This window comes from Lethenteron reissneri, chromosome 25 (assembly GCF_015708825.2).
Source record: "Lethenteron reissneri isolate LAM-NWPU_2019-01 chromosome 25, ASM1570882v1, whole genome shotgun sequence".
NCBI classification, from domain to species: Eukaryota; Metazoa; Chordata; class Hyperoartia; order Petromyzontiformes; family Petromyzontidae; genus Lethenteron; species Lethenteron reissneri.
The window spans coordinates 4,738,582-4,758,604 of NC_083803.1; the positions used below are offsets into that span (position 1 = coordinate 4,738,582).

Genomic DNA, 20,023 nt, shown 5'->3' on the forward strand with positions numbered 1-20,023 from the left:
CCCGGCGGTGCAGAGGAGCCATGTGATGTCTCGTTGGCCCCATTTGCCAGTTACACTAAACTCCTACAGCGGTTAAATCTTGACTTAAAGCTTTCGTGACTGCAGGAATTCATATTCTTTGGGTCTTTCGGTAAAGTCGCGTAAATAGGTTCAAGCGTTCGTCATCAGGAAGAACGCTTGTGTTGCGATCGAATCGTCGTAGTTTTTTGTTTGTTATTTTCTTTGAACCTATCTACGTGACTTTACCGAAAGACCCAAAGGAATATCCTCTTGCGGTGTTGTCTCTGCGTTTTATCTTTGCAAAGCGTTATAGTGCAATTCACATGGTGGCAGCAAAATGGGTTTACTTTTTCATTAACAATGGGGGCAATTGTCACGGTGCAGGCATCTCTCGGCCGTTTCGGGTAAACGTAAAATAATATGGTCGAGGAGTTGTTTTTTGTGTCGCCTGCCACTACCCTTTTTTGTTTGCCACGGAGGCTGCCCGCTTCGTTGGTTTCCATCGGGGCCTGGCGCCCGTGCCCAGCCCGTGGTGGTGCGGGATGGACGCAGTCGCCGGCAGCCGGAACCCAACCCACCGCCTCCATCGTTGCTCGCGGAGCTCAAGGACCCCGTGCCGCCTCGCGCCTGTGAGCCGTGCACTGCATCGCTGCGCCTGAGTGGGCGGCGGAGGTCTAGACGTTTCTTGTCGGCACCTCAAGAGAACCTGACGGCGCCGAATCCCGTGGGCGTGTTCCAGCCGGCAGCCCCGTGGGTGGCGAGCCGATGAAGCTCGCGCTTGGGTCTCCCGAGTGGCGGCACTGTATATGGCATCGCGCAGCTCGCAAAGGGTTCCTATTTTACGCTTGCACGTGGGGTTGGCTAAAAATGGAGATTCCTACAATAAACACCGCAATGTTTATCCAAGTAAATTTGTTTGTATTAATAAAATATCACACGCAAGGATGTTTCGGAGCCGCTGGAAGGGGCGGGCGGGCGGGCGGGCGGGCGGGCTTTCACTCGCAACGCGAAGCAGATGGTCCAAAGTGGCGCGCGAGCAAACCCCCGGGCACGGTGGCGTTGCGCATTCTTTACCCCCCCCCCACGGCATTGTTGCGCCGCTTGCGAGCGCGGTGCCCCCCAGTGCCGCACGCTGCCCTCGTACACTACCGCCTTCTCTCTCGACCACCTCGTGCGGGCTGCGCAGCAAAAACAACTCCATTGTTTATGTACAGCTCAATGAGCCTTGGCGATGTCGGTGGCGGCGGTGGCTGTGATGGGCGCGTGCGTGCCGGTTTGCCTGCGGGGCACGCTCGTCGTGATCACAAAGCGCAGGTCGACGGATATCATGGGCTGATCCGGAGTAAAATTGAATGCAAGTGTTTTAAGTACATATTCCGAAAGGGGGCCGTCTGGTACAAAATGTTCTCCGCCAGCGTTTGATTCCGGCAGACCAAATTCTCCGCCTGGTTTCGACTTTCTCGTCAGCAGAGTCAGGGCCGCTAAGCTCGAAAAATATCTATACGGTTGTCGCGCCCCGTATAGCATCTACCGCACACGTGATACCGAGCCTTGGCAAGAACCAATTTGCAGCCCTGTGTGCATTGCGGATCCGCGAGGGGCCTTTGGTGGAAATGTGAGAATTGACGTTAAAGGAGATGGGGGCGGGCGGGGGGGGAAACACCCGCCCTCGGTTCATTAATGTGCAATAGACAGAATAGCCCCCGTCTAATTTGAGCGGAGCACGCACACAAGGTCAAGTGCCATCGTCGCTGGGAAAACGCGGAGAACCTCGGCGCGCAGGTCTTGTTAAAATAGCGGCTGGTTTTTTTGTTCCCTCTGTCTCCTTCTGCAAAGCCCATTCACGCATGGAAGATGCTCAATGGGCACTTCACTCAATTGCACGCCATGCACAGGCATGTACGCCGTGACAGAAGTGATCGTTTCTCACCCCCTCCTCCCGCCACCGACGACAAAACGCGGCGTGGACGCGATGTCACAGACGGAGGTCCGAGTCGCTCCCTCCAACCGTTGTGGGTGCAGTCCCTCCGTGTTTTTTTTTGCCGTGCCGACGTTGTTTGCTCCCTGGCTCTGTTATTGTTATTGCCCAAAAGCTCGCTGCCACGGCAACGCAACCGCTGCGAGTGCTCTTCCTTTTGTTTTCCTCGCGCACTTTCTGGTGGCGTGGTTAATCGTCGGTACGGTTCGATTCTGGCAGGCCCCGGCACCATGACCGCTCCTCCCCCACCTTTCCAGCCATCCCGGGCCATAGCCCAGTTGCAGGGATTCGTCTCGAGTCCTCTGTGCGGCATCTGTCGCTGAAATGCGCGCCGCCGTTTTGGTTCGCATTGAAAATGCCACTGGGCTTTTTGGCCAACAGATTCACGCGCTCGAGATTTTATTGTTTAGACCACTGATTGTGGGCGGATGGCAGTGACGGATGGCGTGCATTAGTGAAGATGGTACATTGAAAAACTATATCAAATACTTTATGATTGTGTTACCGCGGGCTTAGCCTTCAGAGGCTCCTTTTTAAATCGCCAGCGGAGCAAAAATACCACCCCATGACCACCACTCGACCCAAGAAGATGACACGGTTAGAAAACTAGAACTACTTCAAAAGTCACTTCAATAAGCCCGTCGACCAGCGCTAGAGGGTGCTGCTTAGCGCGCTGCAAAGACGTGGTCGTTCCCTTGTATGTCAGCCATCCGATGTTGACATTTTTTGCCTTCAGCGCCGGGCTAGTTGTTGGGATTGCATTGTGCAGACTCGGCGCCTCCCAGATATGCAGGTGTTTCCAACCCACGTGGTGAGCCAAGCGAGGTTTTATTGCGCACCGCTGGGCGGGCCACGCAGGAGGCTTCGTCGTTCCGCAGCAAAGTCCAGATTGTTATCACCGAAGGCGCGATCAAGGGGCCGTCCATAAATGACGTCACGCACCTGGGGGGGGGGGGGGTCAGACATTTGAAGCATGTTTTGACTTTGTGACGTCATATTTGAGGGGGGTCTGACTTTTTGTGACGCCGTGTGACGAGGGGGGTGGTCAGAAATCGTCCAAAATCGTGTGATGTCATTTATGGACGGCCCCCAACCCAAAACGCGCCGATCTGCCGTCGGGCCGAGGGCCATGCGGAGCTCTGCCGATCTTTACTTTTTTTTTTCTTGATTCTTTCGGTAAAGTCACGTAGAAGGGAAATAATAAAAATAAAACATAATAAAATAATTCTCACGACGTTTCGGCCACAACGCAAGCAGCAGTCCTCAGGTGAAGAACAGGTCTGTCAGACGCTGTCTTTCCGACAGACCTGTTCTTCACCTGAGGACAGCTGCTTGTGTTGTGGCCGAAACGTCGTGAGAATTATTTTATAATGTTTTATTTTGATTTATTTTATTATTTCACTTCTACGTGACTTTACCGAAAGAACCAAGAAGATGAATCCCTGCAGTCACGAAAGCTTTAAATCGAAAGATCTTGACTTTGTTGAGCAGAGTGATGCAAGGTGCCCGTGTGTTAGCAATGCGCCCCGGTGTAGCTGCGTGTGGTTCGCCAATACCACAAAGCTGCGACATCTCAACTCGAGAACCAACCCCTGGCGAGAACGCAACGAGAAAGCGCGCGCACGTTTTCCCTCCAGAGGAATCCAGTCGCCGCAGAGTGTTTGAAGGGATAACTCTATTTCAACATTTTTTTTGCGTGTGTTTTTTTTCTTCTGAAATGAAAACCGGTCGCTCGCTTGAATGTTCCTGGAAGGAGCAGCACTTGGCGCGGTGTGCACGCGGAGAGACCTCGGATATTTCCTGACCGCAACTTGTATCCCTGTACGCGACATTAACACGTGTGTTGTTTTTGTTAATACCACTCTCGTAATGAATAATGTGTCGGAGCCGAGGGGATGGCGGGCACAGTGGTTGAATGGGACGACTCTGAGTCGGATGCCCTTGCTGGGTAGGGGCAGGAGGGGCATTCATCCAGCAGTGGATGGACATAGAGCTCGAAATTATAATGAATCATTACTTGAATAACACTTTCCCACTGGACCTGTATTAAAGCTCATTGCGTGGCATGGCGCTGACCACCCGGCATGTTTTACTTTGTCAACACTTGCGCGTGTGCCGTGCCGTACTGCGCTGTTTTCGATTCCGCGTGAGAAATTGTACAAATGAATGTGGCTTAATGCAGCGTGGCAGTCGTCGTTGGCGTGCCCCCCCCTCCCACCCCCTCGGACATCAAAACAGGAAGCTACGCAAGTTAAATAGGGAATGCGTGAAATGGAATATCGCCGTGGTTTTCTCGATGCTACGCGGCCGGGCGGCCAATCCAAACATGAGCCGAAGGGGGCCGTGGCATTCGGATCGCGTGGTTTCGGTTGCCGCTTTGCGCGCTGTTAATGCTCGTGTAATGCTGTAACCCTATAGCGTTGGGGCCATTAAAGCGTGGATTTGGGCCCGGCAATGACACAAAAACGCACGCGCATTGAACAGTGCGGTGAAGGCGCCTCCGTGCAGCTCGCCCCGAATGCACCCCGATCTCGTCAAGATCCTCGGAAGCGAAGCGGGTTCGAGGGTGGTGAGCACTTTGATGGGTGACCACCTCCCAGAGCCTTGCTTTTAGGTGCTGTATGCGTGGGGGCTGCGTTGTGTGGCGAGGCAGATGGCAGTGCTGATCGTTGCACCCCCCCATCCCCCCCACCCTTATCGTATGCATGGTGGGTTTTCTTCGAGTTCTTTAGTTTCTTCCGGCATCGGGGCATTCGTCAATAACGTCAATGGCCAAACGTCTCCGATGTGGCAGAATCCTCTTGGGGGGACGAAAAAAAGTGTCTCCTATGTAGGTCTCAAACCCCAACGAGACATTCCCTGGGTTAAATGATTGGATTTGTTTAAAAGTTCCTTGAAATACGCCCCAGCGTCGCTGCGTTTGGCACGTGCCGATGGCCGATATGTCTGACAACAATTTATTCTGGCCATGGCAGATTTAACCGATTGCATACTGGGGGGGGGGGGTGGATAAAGCCTGTTCCAACTTACTTTCATGTGTTCATTGGGAGCGTTTCATCATTCCCAATCACCGTCTGTGCTCGTACAAGGAGAGTTAAGTGTTCTCATTTGAAGGAAGTCGAGCAGCGGCACGCGCAAAGCCCCAACCCGGATCGAATATCCACGGTGATCAAGCTGCCAGACGAAGAGAACAGAACAGACCTGGGACTAATTTAATAAAATAATTACTCCGGATAGTTTGACTCCTCTCCTTAAAGGAGTTTAACAACGTCGCTAGTCTGAGCCGCTAATCATCTTCCCCCAAAAAGCTTGCCAGCTCAGCTTGTCCTACCCCCCGATCCCCCCCTTGCCACGTCTCCAAGGAAACCTGCCTAGGGCCGATTAAAATTCTTTCACGGGTCAACACGGCACCCATTGGCTTGCTCTGCCTGTTACTCCCCTCCTGCTTTTGTGCGCGACTCTGCTTTGGCAGCTGCAACAACCCCCCCCCCCCACACACACACTCTCTCTTCAGCCTGGCCGCCCACCTCCTTCCCGACCACTCCTCCAGCCCTCCATCATCCCATTCATATTCTTGGTTCTTTCGGTAAAGTCACGTATTTAGAAAATGAAATAAAAAATTAAACATGAAAAATAAATTGAAAGTAATGAAAGCAAAAACGCACACTAAAATTTGTAAAAATAAAATACAATTGTAACAAAAATAATTGAAAAAACCCACTCTTTCAGGACCCTGCTGGGGGCAGTTTAAAGCAGTAGCATGGGATTGGGTCCCCAGGTCCCGGTCAGGCCGGGCTCGGCCCGGCCATGGCTGGGCAAGGTAGAGAGGGGCGGCCGGGGTGGCTCTCGCTCTGGTATAATTTGCGTACGCGTGAGATGAGTTGCCTGGCGGTTGTGGCGTGCGCGGTGGGTCACGCCGCTGCGCTGTCGGGGACGGCCGGGGGCGAGTGACGGATCGGTCTCCCCTGCCCCCTGGCGAGCTGGGGGCGGAGAATGAATTTTTTGTTTATCAAAACAAAAGAAAAAACACGGGTCTGTGGAAATTAGTTTTTTCTCTCTCTCTCTCTGTGTTGAGCAGCAGGCTGTTGAATCCGGGGCATAGCTGATGTGGCCCGTGAATTGAAATTGAATAGAAATACGTGTTTTTTTTGGTTTGTTTTTTCTGGGGGAGCTGCCACCCGATGGCTTTGTGGATGCACGCTGGCGGTTGTGTTGTTGGTCTTTCGAGAGAGATGTGGTGGTTGGGGGGGGGGGGCGGCCTTGGCGTTGACATAATCATGAGTCGTGAACACGACTCGGGAGTTTGTTCGGTGGCGAGGCGGACGGGCTCGAGTGCTGTTTTGTGTTCATCCCGCGCGATGAACGGAAGATCATTAGTGGAAGTTGTCATCATTAGGAGCTCCTGGGAGGAAACTATTTACTGTAGCAACCCTTCACCTCCCGGCAGCATGTATATTATTCGTATTATTCAATAGTGTAATTATTGTTTGACGTGTGTGCGTGTACATAGTGCGTGCCGACACAGTATTTTACGTGCAATGTGACCTTTATTAAGCCACTGGCGTGTGGGTGTAGTTTGACCATACTTCACCACGCTGGTCAGTGGGGGTTGGCGAAGGCGGGGAAGCCTAAATTTGTGACCACAGAACTCACTGTACAACAAATGGATGTCGCTGCAATGCACCCCAGCTGCTTCCCAACAACGCAGCACAAACCTGCCATGCGTGATTGTCACCCGTGCAAGCGCTCCCAGACCTCTCGGCCCCGCTTCAGAGATCGGGCGCGTTCCACGTGATTCTTTTTCTTGGTCATAGAAGCAGCACGCCACTTTAATGAGTTCTCCGGCCATGAGGAGGACAGACAGTCGTCCTCCTCGTCATGGCCGGGGCGTCAAGAGAGGGCGGCTGGACAGCTGTGGTTGAGGGCCGCCACCAAGATGGGGGTCTCGGTGCGCTGCTGCAGCTCGCGCGCTGACAGACGGACAAAGCACCACTTGAGTGCCCCCCCACACCCCCACCCCCACGGCGGCCGTTTCCAACATGGGGCCATCCATCCTCTTTGGTTCTTTCGGTAAAGTCACATAAGTATAACATTTTATTTTATTTCTACCCACGTGACTTTACCGAGAGAACCAAAGAGTATGGATACCTGCAGTCACGAAAGCTTCAAATCGAGAAGGGGGCCATCCATTGAGGACGTGACGAGAAAATCTGTCAACACTTGACCCCTGCTCCCCCCCCCCTCCCTGTACGCACGCGGACTTTTTACACCCCCCCCCACCTGCGTACTTATGCCTGACGCACCCCACCCCCCCACCGAATCCTATAGAACGGCCGATATTTAATCCACGCAGAAACGATCAAGGATGAATAATATGAACGTGTTTAAGCAAACAGATAGTCCACCGCCGGACTATCTAACTCATTTGAAGGCCAATGTATACAAATCATTATCGAGGCTTCACCCCCCCCCCCCGTTTCCTATGCGTACATTGTAGTAGACCCCCCATACGCAAGCGAATGTATTTGGGTTGACCCCCTCCCCCCTCCATGCGTACGCACTAAATGGATGGCCCCCCGCAGGGTGTAGGCGAGTGGTACAGCTCTTCTTCTCTCGGCTCACCGCGTGACCTCCCCGCACTTTAGGCCGTCCATAAATGACATCACGCACCTAGGAGGGGGGGGGGGTCAGATATTTGTGACGAGGGGGGGGGGTGAGAAAGGTGACGTCACATCAAAATGCGCAACTTTCAATAATATAGACAACACGTTCTACTTAATTAAATATACTTTTTAATAAATGTTTTCTCTTACAACATCAGAGTGCAGCGCCACATTAAATACGCACTGCAATGACAATAGTTTAAGGCGATTTGAAGCATGTTTTATTTTCAAAATGGAAATATGGTTTTGGTGGGGGGGGGCAGAGCTTTGTGACGTCATATTTGAGGGGGGGGGGTCTGACTTTTTGTGACGCCGTGGGACGAGGTGGGGGGGGGGGGGTCAAAAATCGTCCAAAATCGCGTGACGTCATTTATGGACGGCCCCTTTCTCTCTCCGCCTCTAAAGGTGCCGTCGTTGTTGCGGCCCGGATACTCCGGCGGGAAGGCGCCCTTCGTCTTGTTTGTGGCCGTTCTTGCACAATCGTTCCCGTTTGTGTTTTTCGCACCCTCGCGCCTGTCGTGTGATTTGACTCCTCTGGGTGCTTCCTTGTAAAAGAAAAAAATAAACAATCGACGTCTTCACGGAGCCGCTCCGCCGCTCATGAACGAGGTAGCGATGGATTGCTTCGTCTCGTCTATTCAGTTTGTGCCTCCTCGACGGCTGCCGTTTGTGAATGCTCACTGCGGTACCTCGATGGGCTCGTCGCGTAGGCCGCTGAGGCTGCCCACGCAACTTGGCACGTTGATCCAAATGGAATCTTTACAGCGCCACGGGAAAATAACTCTTGCGATAAATTTTGGGTGTGGGTTTTTTTTTATTGCAGCGGGAAGGGAGGTGCGGCCAGGTGGTTCGGTGGTCGGAGCGCTGAGCCAGCGATAACGAAAATACCGAAAATCCCGAGTTCAAATGCAAGGCTCTTAAGCTACAGAGAGTTGATCGGTCTCAGGCCAGTCATCCAATGACTGCACTCAAAGCCCTCGCGTCAAGTAAATGTTTTTGCGCTTTATTCGCCACAATTCCAGCTCTGAGAAAAACATATCAGGTCCACTGTCACGTGACGTCAGCCAGATAGCAGAGTGTTTGGGGAAGCGGGCCTTCTTCTGCGTCAAATATTAACAAAAGGGCATTTTAAAGAATTTTTCCAGAAAAGTCAGGTGAAAATTCTCTTTTCCTGAATGACGTGAAAAAAAAAGACCACGCAAAAAGCCACAACATGACCGTATCCCTTTACATTGCCACATACAACAACGCCCCATACAGCTACGCAGCAATGCGTACAATGCAGCCATGTGATGCCGACGGTCAGTAAATCGATGTGATTTTGAGAGTCGCTGTAAGGGGTCCTTTGTCGTAAAAAGTTTAGGAGCCTCTGGGCCGTGGTGCTCTGTGTTCTGCCGGCGTTGTAGTGAATGTTACGCTTCGATGGCTAGCCCCCTTCATCTTATTCTGTTTCGCCATGTTGCGAGTCAGGTTACAGAGATAGCATCTCCGAGGGCTTTTATTTTTATTTTGGAAAAGATCAAAAGTAGTGAAACATCACGTGAAACTGCTGACATTTTTTTTTTCCCGCTTTACGCTCCACGTTTTGAAAATGCACAAATCGGAGCGCCCACGCTCGCCGGGTCGGCGCGATCAATGAGGAGTCGCACGGAGCCGAGTGAGAACTACAAGGCGGGCGCTGAACACGCGCGTTTCAAAAATAGGATTGGGGAGGTAAAATCCCCAGGAAGCCATTATGATCAGAACGTCAGCGATTTTGTTTTAGAATTATACTTTTTTTCCATCACACGTGGGTTGTTCCCATCAGTAATCTTACTTCCCCCCCCCCCACCATGTAATTTATTAATTTGCATGTCGACCGACTAATGAAATGCGCGTGGCAGTCCACCGTCGGGGAAAGCGCAGCGCGCCGCAAATAATCCTCGTTATCTTCAAAAGGCTGCGACACCACGAATGACTGCGCTCGCTCGCTCGCCGGTGCTGGTGGGCAGTCTGTGACCCCGGTGCCTGCGGTAATGTCCGCGCCACTCGCTCCACCAGGCGGTTCAAAGCGAGGCGCTCTCTGCCCTCGAGCTTCTAATTAGCTGCGAGAAAATGAGAGGCTTGACCTTGACGCGAGGGCCTGCACAGTCGTGCCACTTTGCGTAACGCTTTCCCAGAGCTCGGCCTGCGCAGGCGCAGGCTTGTACGCGGGTCCGTGCCCCCCCCCTCTCCCATAGCGAGTCTCGCAGTGCCATACGTGCTGCACATGAAAATCCAAGTCGACTTCTCCAGCCGCTGTGCGGAAAGGAGCGGGAGCGGAATTCGGCGCCGCTACTCTCTGCAGTCTGTCCCGAGAGTGTCTCCGCGCTCGCAGTCGGTCCTGTCCCCCAGGACGAGTTAGTGCGCGGCTACCTGTGCTGCCTGAAATAAGATGGCCACTCTAGCGTTGTTATCGAATGCACGCTGCTGACGCCTGCTTTTGGGAGCTGCGCTCGTGCGTGTCGCGGTTTGCGCGGCGGCGGCGGCGGCTCGGTGAGTCCGCCTGGTTTGTGGGTCACCGGCACGGCCGGGCAATTTGGGGATTGTGCCAGCAGTGTTTTTTGACCGGTGTGACATTCCCATTAAAGGGTGATGATGCAAACATAATCTTTGAAATGCTCATTGGATGAAACAAACAACAACAACAAAACTGAGATGGTTGGATGGATCGGAGGTCAGAGCGCTGATTTCCAAATCCCAGCCAGCTGCTCATAATTATTGGTATTGGCCTGGCCACCAATGGCTGTGCAAAAAAATAGCACCACCAGTGATGTGAGTTTTCACTTAATTCGGCAAAATTCCAGCTCTTAGAATTTCAGTATTGGTTTGACTGTCACGCGATCAAACGTCGCTCTCGTTGACAGCCAGTGGGATAGTGCTGCCCCCCCCCTTACCGTGTCGACCAGAGGCCAATTTAAACGATCTTAGAGGTAGCTCTGTAGCGTTCGCTTCCATGGGTTTTTTAAGGATTGCACTGCTCCGATGCCTAATTTGCGATTTGGTGAGGGGTGGTGGGGGAGGAATTAAACTAGAAGTGAAAAAGACAAAGCAAAAAAACATATCGTGAGGTCTGTTTTGAAAGCGAAAGGTGCACTGTTTTAATTTGCACTAACGGTTGAAATGGATTAAGGTTTGGGTCATAAAGGCTCAGTCATGCTTCATTGGCTGCCCGCATTACGTGTGATATGTGCCGTTTTCATTTGGCTAATGTAGTGCGGCAGCTGACGGTGCTCTCTGTGGCGTTCATGCGTGGAGAGTGCACAAGCACACACGCGTGTTAATCAGAAACTCAAACACCGCTAATCTCTGCAGCAGCTGGGATTACAGTAACGGTCCCAACGATTTTGCCAAAAGTAAAAAAAAACACAGGGCACACACACACACACTGTACTGTTTATACAACGTGTTCCCAGTGGTGTGATGTTTCGTGTACCTAAGACGTTTGCACACCATGATGTTTACAATTTGGACGTCGGAGATGTCTCTAACCGGGCGAGGGCTGACTACCACATCACTCTGAATAAATTAAACAACATTTTTTTTACCGGGTAAGCCTCACTCCGCTATATAGCTCTTTTCTTAGAAGTGACCTGGCCACAAATGATAGCTCAACACAGTTGTTTATCATGAGGACGTTTATCGCAACCAAATACAATGAACGCGTGTTGATTTTAAATTTGGAGAGAAAAACCAGAGGACCCGGAGCAAAATCCGCACGGCCACTGGGAGAATGTGCAAACTCCAAATATACAGGTTTCCGCGTCGGTATCAAACCCACGACCTCCTACATACCAGGCGAGGGAATCAACATCTCGCCACCGTGGCCCACCACCTCATCAGATCTTGGATGCTAAGCAGGATTTGAGACTGGTTGGTACTTGGATGGGGGAGGCTGCCTTTGAGACTGCCTAGTAGGTGTTATTGGCTTGGGATGTGAAATGTAGTGCGAATTATTGATTCTATCTGTGCGGCACTTTGAGTGTCACTCCGTTGAAATCCCAGTTTGGTCTTGGCTCGCTCGGCCATGGGGTGGGACTGCAAAACTTGATGGCAAGTCAAAACCATTGTTATCTAGATAATTGCATCCTGCTGTGAGAATGTGGAGTTTCCTCCACAGGATCATGTATTTCGATTGAGACAATGGGCAATGCCATCTCTCCAATTGCTTTATAAAATGCTGCATATTGCAGTGTAGTAGAAGCAGTGCTATAGTTTACTTGGGTGTCTGTCATGAGCAGGTGTGTGGTCCTGCTCGTAGGCAATGTTGTTTCGCTCTGTTGACCGGTGACAAAATAGTCAATGTTGGTTCGGCCTTTGAGTGTCTCCAACCTCCCCCGCGTCGCCCCCTACGGCCGCCTCTCTCTGTCGGGTGGCAAACAAACCCCGGTGGAGTGTTCGCTAAAAGGCACTCGTGTGGCCATCCTAATGATCAGTCGAGAGAGGGCCCGCTCGCCCCGTTTGCCGTCTCATCCGTCACGCCGATACAGACCTCTTTCCGTCAGACGTTCTCTTCGCCGCGGCATGAAGCGAAAAATAACAAATGCTGCGCCGTTACGTGAGAGCGGGGTGCGTTCTGTGCGGTGCATGCACGTCGCCGTCCTCGTGCAAGAGAACCCACTTTCCCGGGAGCCTGCGCTGTTTTGATGTTACCTGCTTGTGAGGTCATTTAAATTCGGCCTCAAAAGCGTTTGAATGCAGCATAGTGACAGTACGGTTTTTAAAATGCAATTTATTCAAGTGCTCTATCGTAGCCTGTAATTCTATGCGCAATATATATTTTTGGATTATTTGCAGTAGTCTTGTTCCTCAACCCGAAGTGTAATTCCTTTTGTGCACTTACCGTTGAGGTATGGTGTGGTTTTGCTATACACAGGCCAATTTTCTACCAATTTAGCCATGGAATTGGTGGATCGCACAGAAGTCATGGTGCATGAGATTCCCAACCCCTGGGTCCACGAGGTGGCCATTGTATGGCAGTACAGCAAATAGGTTTCCATCTAAGATGTGTATTTTTCTTTGTGTTAAGCCCTTTAAATTAAACTTGATTTGGTGCTTTCGTGACTGCAGGAATTACTCTTTGGTTCTTTCGGTAAAGTCACGTAGAAAAACATTCCAAATAAATATTACCGGGCTTTCTCTGGGTACTCTGGACTAATATTCGCAAAGCCCAAATGGTTTAATTCAGGCATTGTGGAAAACATTCCAAGTGCAGCTCTGCTTGCAGAGCGTGGAGTAAGGTCTCTGCGAGGCTTGCTAAGGTAAACAGAGGACCGTTATCAGTTTCGTTACAAGGCACGCATGCTTCGCCGTGCGCCGCCGTGGGACCGCCCGCTGCAGGGAGTTACAGGTGCAATGAAAGGCCGAGAGGAGAAACTCTCACGCGGCCTCCGTCCACCGCAGCGGCCCCGGTCCTCCCCCGTAGCGGCAAGGTGTTTCTATTGGCAGGAGAAGTGTCGCCGAGGCACAGGCACGGCATGCCGATTCGCTATCTCGCCGAGTTCGGTTTCGCGCTAGGATTGGACACCAAGGAGTATCTGGAATTCTTGAGTAAATATAGCCAGCTGGGAGAGGGGGGTGGGAGAGAGAGAGGAGGAGGAGAAAGGGAGAGTGGAGTGGGGAGGGAGGGAGACCGAGGGATGGAAAGTTATAGAAAGGGGACAGATGGTCAAGATTTTAGCCATGGGCATGCCCAACGGACAAGAAAACCGCTCTAAATAAACCCAGATCACATGCGGCAAAGTGGAACGGGGGCCCAAGGCTCGTGAATACAGAGCGTTGTAGAATTCGGCATGAGCACGAACGCCCTAATCTGTTAGCTTACAAATGATCCCGTGTGTGGTACTGCCGCTAACATCTGCACGTGTCTTTTTTTGTCGCTGCGTCAGTAAGTGGCCTCGGCAGGTTTTAATGCCCGTCCAGCGAGGCGTTGCGAATGGCCAGACATGAGAAGCCGCCAATTTCGCCGCATCCTTGCAAGTAGCCGCACGCGCTCCCTCGCTTTGTCAACTCTGCGATCGTTTAGTCTTTCCTGTCAAGGTCAGTCTGCAGGGCCTTGTGCCACCCCTACCCCCAGCTCGCCCTCCCCTGGCTCCTCTCCTCCACTCCCTCGGCTTCTCTCTTCCCGCTAACCCGACTCTCTCCCTCCTCCTCCTCCTCCCCCAACATCCCGGCCCAGCCCAACCCCAGCAGCTCTCACTCACCCAGTGCTCGCTTTCCCAAGCTCAGCGGAGGACGTGGGCTCAGTTCCGCTGCTTGTGAGACGCTGCCTGTGGAAGGTAAACTCTGTGGTGTGGAAATTGCCCGCTGCTGTGCCCCACGCCAACTCCACCGCTTGTATTTGTATGTACGGTAAACTTCTTTCGCACAATACGTAGCTAACCGTAATTGAAGGTGCGGGTGAAGGACAACAAAGTAAACACTAAAAGCAGTTCTAAAGAAATTCGTTTTCAGTCTGATATCGGAAGGAAGAGCTTTCCAGACGGCTGGAGAAGCACACCTGAAAGCGCTCAATGCGGTGACCGTCTTTGTTCGATGGCGAGCCAAAAGCCTCTGCGAGGGATGACCGGAGTTCGCGTGATGGTTTATGGAGGTACCGTTGCGGTCGCAGTATTGAGGATTGTACCGTGCAAAGCATTTTTATTTGACGGAGTTCTCGCTCTGGGCTGTGTTGTGCAGCTAAGGTAATGTGCAAGTAATATCCATCACTTGCGGTGCAATTTGTACAAAATGGTTAACCATGGAGTGTGTGCTTGTTCCATTTATAAGTGATCCTCATGGCGGTACCCCGGGGTACCAAATAATACAAAATGGCCGAGGCAAATAAGTACTTGATTTCTGGGACACAATTTTTTCCAGCGGTGTACTTAACTCCGCGACTTGGGGGGGTACCCATCAATCCGAAATCAGTGCCACTCCGCAATGTCGACACGCAGCGAGGACGATTGCGCTGAAACCCTGAACGCTCGCGGTACGCACCGTAGTGGTGCATCGTGTACAGCTCATAGAGTTGAGTCGATTGCCGCATCGCCGACCATCAATAGACTAACAGTGACTGCATCACGGACATTATTTGAGAGCCGGGGTACCGCCTTAAGATTCAAGTGTGCATCGCTAGATCTGAGAGTGATAGTCTGATTTTGTTTTGTTTTGCCAGTTATTAACTTTTCTCCCGATTCAAATGCTCATGATTATTATTAGTCTGTAATAGAGTGTAAATGCTAAAGTGGTACAATATAGATGTTTTTTGCGAATACTCTGTGCTATGCCTTTGTTATAATTTTTACCGCTGTATTTTGGGAGGGAAATGCTTGCCATATTCCGCTCTAACGGTATCTGTTGACGTAATTATGAATCCGCCGCGCGTCACTGATACCCCCACCCCTACTTATTCACGGCAAATGGCATCATTATACAATAACGTGGGTGGCTGATAACATTTTCCGCTGGGCTGGTCGCAAAAGGCCAGGGTTTGCCTATTTTGCAATTTAATGAGCTACTGCTGAATGACATTAAGCATCGGATTGGCCGCAAACACACGGCCGCGTGCTCAGGTATGCGCAACGAGGATGCGGTGTCGGGCAGGCGTCTCGTCTCGGCGGGCGCCGTCGCACGGCGCTGCACCCCGCCGGTGACGGCGCTCGCGGCCGCGAGCCGCTAGCCGCTCGAAGTCGCGAGCCACCGGCCGGCGGCCGGGGTTTTTGTGCGGTGCGTGCACGGCGCCCAGGAGGTTTTGGCAGGCGCCCTCGAGAGCCGCCGGTGTGAGCATCCCTACCAGCCGGGCGTGGAAAACCGCGTCCGGTGGCACCCGCGATCCGCCTCGCTCGTCCGTTGGCTCGCCGGTGCTTAAAGCGCCGTGCGTCTGCACCGTTACCTTCCCAGATGCGCCGCTGCACCCCCATTAACATTTTAATGAGTGAGGAGGGGAATGAAGTAAACGGCTAACGAGACTAAAGCTGTTAGAGATGTCCGGGCTGCTTGTGGCATCAGAACATTGAAACCTGGGAATAATTGGCTTCGGATTCGCGGGCAGGTGGTTCCGTGCTCTTGGTTGCTGCTCGCCCGCGCTCCAACCCTGCTCTGTCCGTGCCTTCGGTTCGGCCTGTGGGAAGGCCACCCGCTCGCCCAGTTCGGCCTGTGAGAAAGGCCGCCCGCTCGCCCAGTACGGCCCGTGAGAAAGGCCGCTCGCTCGCCCAGTTCGGCCTGTGAGAAAGGCCGCCCGCTCGCCCAGTTCGGCCTGTGAGAAAGGCCGCTCGCTCGCCCAGTTCGGCCTGTGAGAAAGGCCGCTCGCTCGCCCAGTTCGGCCTGTGAGAAAGGCCGCCCGCTCGCCCAGTTCGGCCTGTGAGAAGGCCGCCCGCTCGCCTGGTTCGGCCTGTGAGAAGGCCGCCCGCTCGCCCGGTTAGAAAGCCTGCTTTGTGGGCTGCCATCTGCTCTGCTCGGCCACAAAAGACGAGGCTTGCACGAGATTAGGCGTAATCCCTTTCATTCGTTGGCGTTGGCGACACAGGCTTCCTCATTATTGTGCGGCAAACCGAACCGACAGCAGCCTACCGGCTCGCCAACTTGGGTGGGAATTCGGGCGAAGGTCATCGTGCCGCGGTTGTGCCTCAGATGCCTCGGGTGAAAAGATTTTGGGCCGTGCTTTAAGTGACTCCACAAACATTTGATACGACGATTACGTGCGGCGACGATTATCTCAGGTTTGTGGCACTCGCCCCTTAATTTGCTCGTGCAATTTGCGGGTGTCCGTGTGCCCGCTGTGGGGGCGTGAGTCCTGAGCGAGTGATCGCTCGTCAAGCCAGTGTCGCCCGATACACAGGGCAAACAGCTTGAGTCTAATGCCCCAAAAAAACTGAAAGTGTCTACAAAACTGCACGTACGGAAAAATAGAAAAATTTAAATAAAAAAAAGTGGGAATGCATCCAGTTTCAGCAGGAGAGGCAGAGGTAATGCTTGTTGAAGTTCACGAAGCATGTTCACAGTGGATTGCCCGCTTCCTACTTTAAGAAGATTTATAATTGACCGCCATGGCTTTTCGGCATCAAGGCACACGCGGCTTTGAGCTAAAGCACAAAATTTGATCGCTTACAGAAAACACTCGTCACGGACTTTTTCAACAGCTCGGGGTGGGGGGGGGGGGGAGTGCTTCCTTTCCCCTCGATGACGGGACGTGGGGTCCGGCCTTCCCTCCCACACAACAGATTGCGTGGGGCTCCCGGCATGAGCCACGCATGACCTGCAGGCAGTTGGGCCCCGTCGACAGTTTACCGACGCCAAACCTTGGAGTGTTTCTGCTTGTGCCGCTGCTTAGACTTAAACTTCACCAGGCGTACCCCCTGCCGCCCCCCGTACGTTTTAGTTTTGTTTCGGTGCGTTCGCGCGTGCGTGCGTGTGTGTGTCTTGCAATACCACCATATGCGTGTTTAGACAAGGGGGACTAATTGCTGCACTGTACCGAGGAGTTGATGAGCGTTAGGTCACGCTTCGCATTGTGTTGGTTTGCGAAATAGGGCGGTGGTGTCGTGGTGGGGGCCTCTCTACGGCAGAACTCGAGTTGGGGGGTTGGGGATTGGGGGGGGGGGAATGACCTTGGCTAGGATGAACACTTCTCTCGTGCCTTGCCAATAACCATCGCCTTGACATATTGACTCCGGGTTGTTGGTAATTACAGGACATTCAATTTCAGAGCCAACACTGTGTCGAGTATCGACTGACTTTGACACCCAGATGTTGTGGTGAGACTCTGGCACATGCAAGCGGCTTTCTTGTCCGTCACAGTCGGTGGGGCGCAGTCGTTAACCGCCGCACCTGCAATAGGGCTGTTTACACGTCGCACGAGAAGGGAAGTTGGGATGGAAACGTCAGCTTTCCGAGTGACAATCGCACCGTGCCTGATTGTATTTCGAATGCATGCTTGTGTTGGAGGTTGGCAAACCGCACGATGAAAATTATGGAAGAACAAAGTTACTCATTCATATCCAGTGGCAACAAAGGCTTTTTTGACTACACCGTTTTCGGTGTGGCGATAGTGGATTGCATCATAAGCCACGTGTGAATGTGCGGTGGTAAAGTGCTAGACTTTTTGTGTGTCCATTTGCAAGTAATTGGCAGTTTGACTGCCCATGCCAGCATTACTTTTGAAAATTAAACTGCTGGCATTTCATAGAAGTCGGCACTTCCTTTATGTCGATATGCCGCACCACGCGGGCACAACGTTTTTATTTTTTTAATGTTGCTATATCGGTTTCGTTCCTGAGACGGCATTTTGCTTCGCATGCGGCGATTTAAGGTCAAGCGGTCTCTTGGCATGAAACTTCTTTCCATATCACTCACCGCACACGCCAATTTCAAATTGACTTCATCCTTCAAAGGCGTGTGCGAGCTTTGGACTTGGACATTTTCGCGTTCGCGGAACCTTGAGCGATGAAAGCGGTGGCTCGTTAAGGTGCCCGACGACGGGCGTGCGATCGCATCCAGCGCACTTGAACTATTCGCATTAATTTGTTTCATTTTTCCCCCCGCTGCACTTAAACGGAAGAGGCTACATTTTAGCGAGGCTGCCGTGAAGATGAAGGGGCGGCGAGGGTTGGGGGGGGGTCAACGACAGCCTTCGACGACGCCTTCCACAAACACGTGGCGCGGGGTTGGCGGTGCATGCTCGGTACTTGGTGCCCCGCTTGGCCGTCGTCGTTCAGCAGCCGAGCCTCCTCTCGACCGCAAAATTCCAGAGAAGGGTGCCCGGCTTTAGTGGCAGAAGTTGTTTTGACCCGCCGGCAAAACCCGTGGCCGAGACGGTGCCCAGGGTCAAGTATGCGCGTGGGATTCGCTAGGACGGTACAGTTAAAGGAAATGCATTTCTCCTCTCGTTAGTTACCATCCGTCGTCTTTTCGGGACGTTGAGAACGGTGGAGACCTTGATGTCTTGAGCCAGCTTTACGGCTGGCTTTACTTGTATCCCCTGTCGGTCAGAGCCCATCTTTGCTCTACCGCTATTTCTCGTTTCCATGTGCTTGCTTGCATAAAACCACATTTGGAAATCCTTTCTCCATCCGTTCTAGAAAAGTTTTTTCCAAAACCACCGGACTCAGATATTATATATTGGGGTTAACGCTCAATTCATAGCCACATCTTAAACGAGCGCAACATCACATGCTGCATTGCACAGTTGGAACGCATCAGCTGCCATTTTTACCATTGCCTGATTAAGTGCACTATTCCAAGCTGGGTTAATTACAGGCATAGAAAAGGAGCTGGCTGGAAAGAAGAGGTACATAGGGGCAATGTTTGTGGACATATGTGGCCCCCAGGGCTTTCAGATGCCAGTTACATAACAGATATACGTAAGTGGCATTCCAACTGTGACATGAGCACGAGCAGCAGCAGCAGCCCTCGAGGGCTGCGGCCAAAACATAACAGCATTGCTCGAGCACCGCATGGCACGGCACCGTGCCGGCTAAGGCCAGGCTGCCAAGATCGATGCAACTGCCGAATGTGGCAGCTGTTGCCAGTGGGCCGCCGTGTAACTGATAAAACAGTGGCCGCAAACATTCAGGCGGGGGGGATACCACGAAGATGGGGGAGGGGTTGGGGGGGGTGTTATCGAGCCCGAAGCTGAGAAGACGGACAAACTGCTGGGAATGTTGAAGGACGGACATTGTGGTGTTTGGCACGCACTGTGTTTCCCCCCCCCCTCCTCCTTCCCGATCGACCTCCCGTAGTTTTGTCCTAAGACTAAGAATCCGTTTGGAGATCTCACCGGCGAAGTTTTTAGCAACCGGTTCATGGAAGCAGGTGTCGCAGAAATAGTTATTAGATCACTAAAAGTGACTGCTTTCTTTCTTACTAGGGGACAGCAGTTTCCCTCCAGTTCTGCCGCAGAGTAAAATGTTCATCACATGACACTCGAGTTCATATTTGAATTGTCATAGCTGGAATTTATTCACGTCAAAGTCTCAAAACATGATTTAAAATGACGACTTTTTTTAGATTAGGTAACCGGGCGAAGACCATCGCCTCCCTACGCTTGTTAACCGAGTTTAATCATGGTCAGCTGAAGTCCGGATTTGAACCCACCCAGGATCCTCCAAGGTGCCAGCTGCCACACGCTGAACATGTTTGCAGTCGGAAGGCAGCTTTGCAGTCCTTCACGTTGCATGCAGAACAAGGGAACGTTGTCGCGGGCGTGTGCGGCGTTTCTGCGCATAGGAGAATGTTCCTTTTTGGCCTGACGTTTTTCGCTTAGTGTGAGACTGCGCGATTGTAGCCATCGCCAACAGAGCGGCAAATCGACAAGGTGAAGCGCTTCGACCGTTTTGGAAACATTTCAGACGCTATTCGGGTCCGTATGTGTCGCGAAAAAGTACAC

At 52.3% G+C, this 20,023-nt stretch overlaps 1 protein-coding gene across 6 annotated transcripts in view; it reads left to right on the forward strand.

Moving 5' to 3' along the window:
- Nucleotides 1-20,023, forward strand: part of LOC133347068 (signal-induced proliferation-associated 1-like protein 2) — a 104,464-nt gene that overhangs the window by 9,614 nt on the left and 74,827 nt on the right. The window contains exon 1 of one of the 6 annotated variants that reach the window (XM_061558976.1): nucleotides 13,871-13,937. The exons of the other annotated variants lie outside the window; for them this stretch is intronic. The gene's annotated coding sequence lies outside the window, so the exon portion shown is untranslated. Of the gene's footprint in view, nucleotides 1-13,870; nucleotides 13,938-20,023 lie in introns of those variants that run through there. 6 annotated transcript variants of the gene reach the window in all.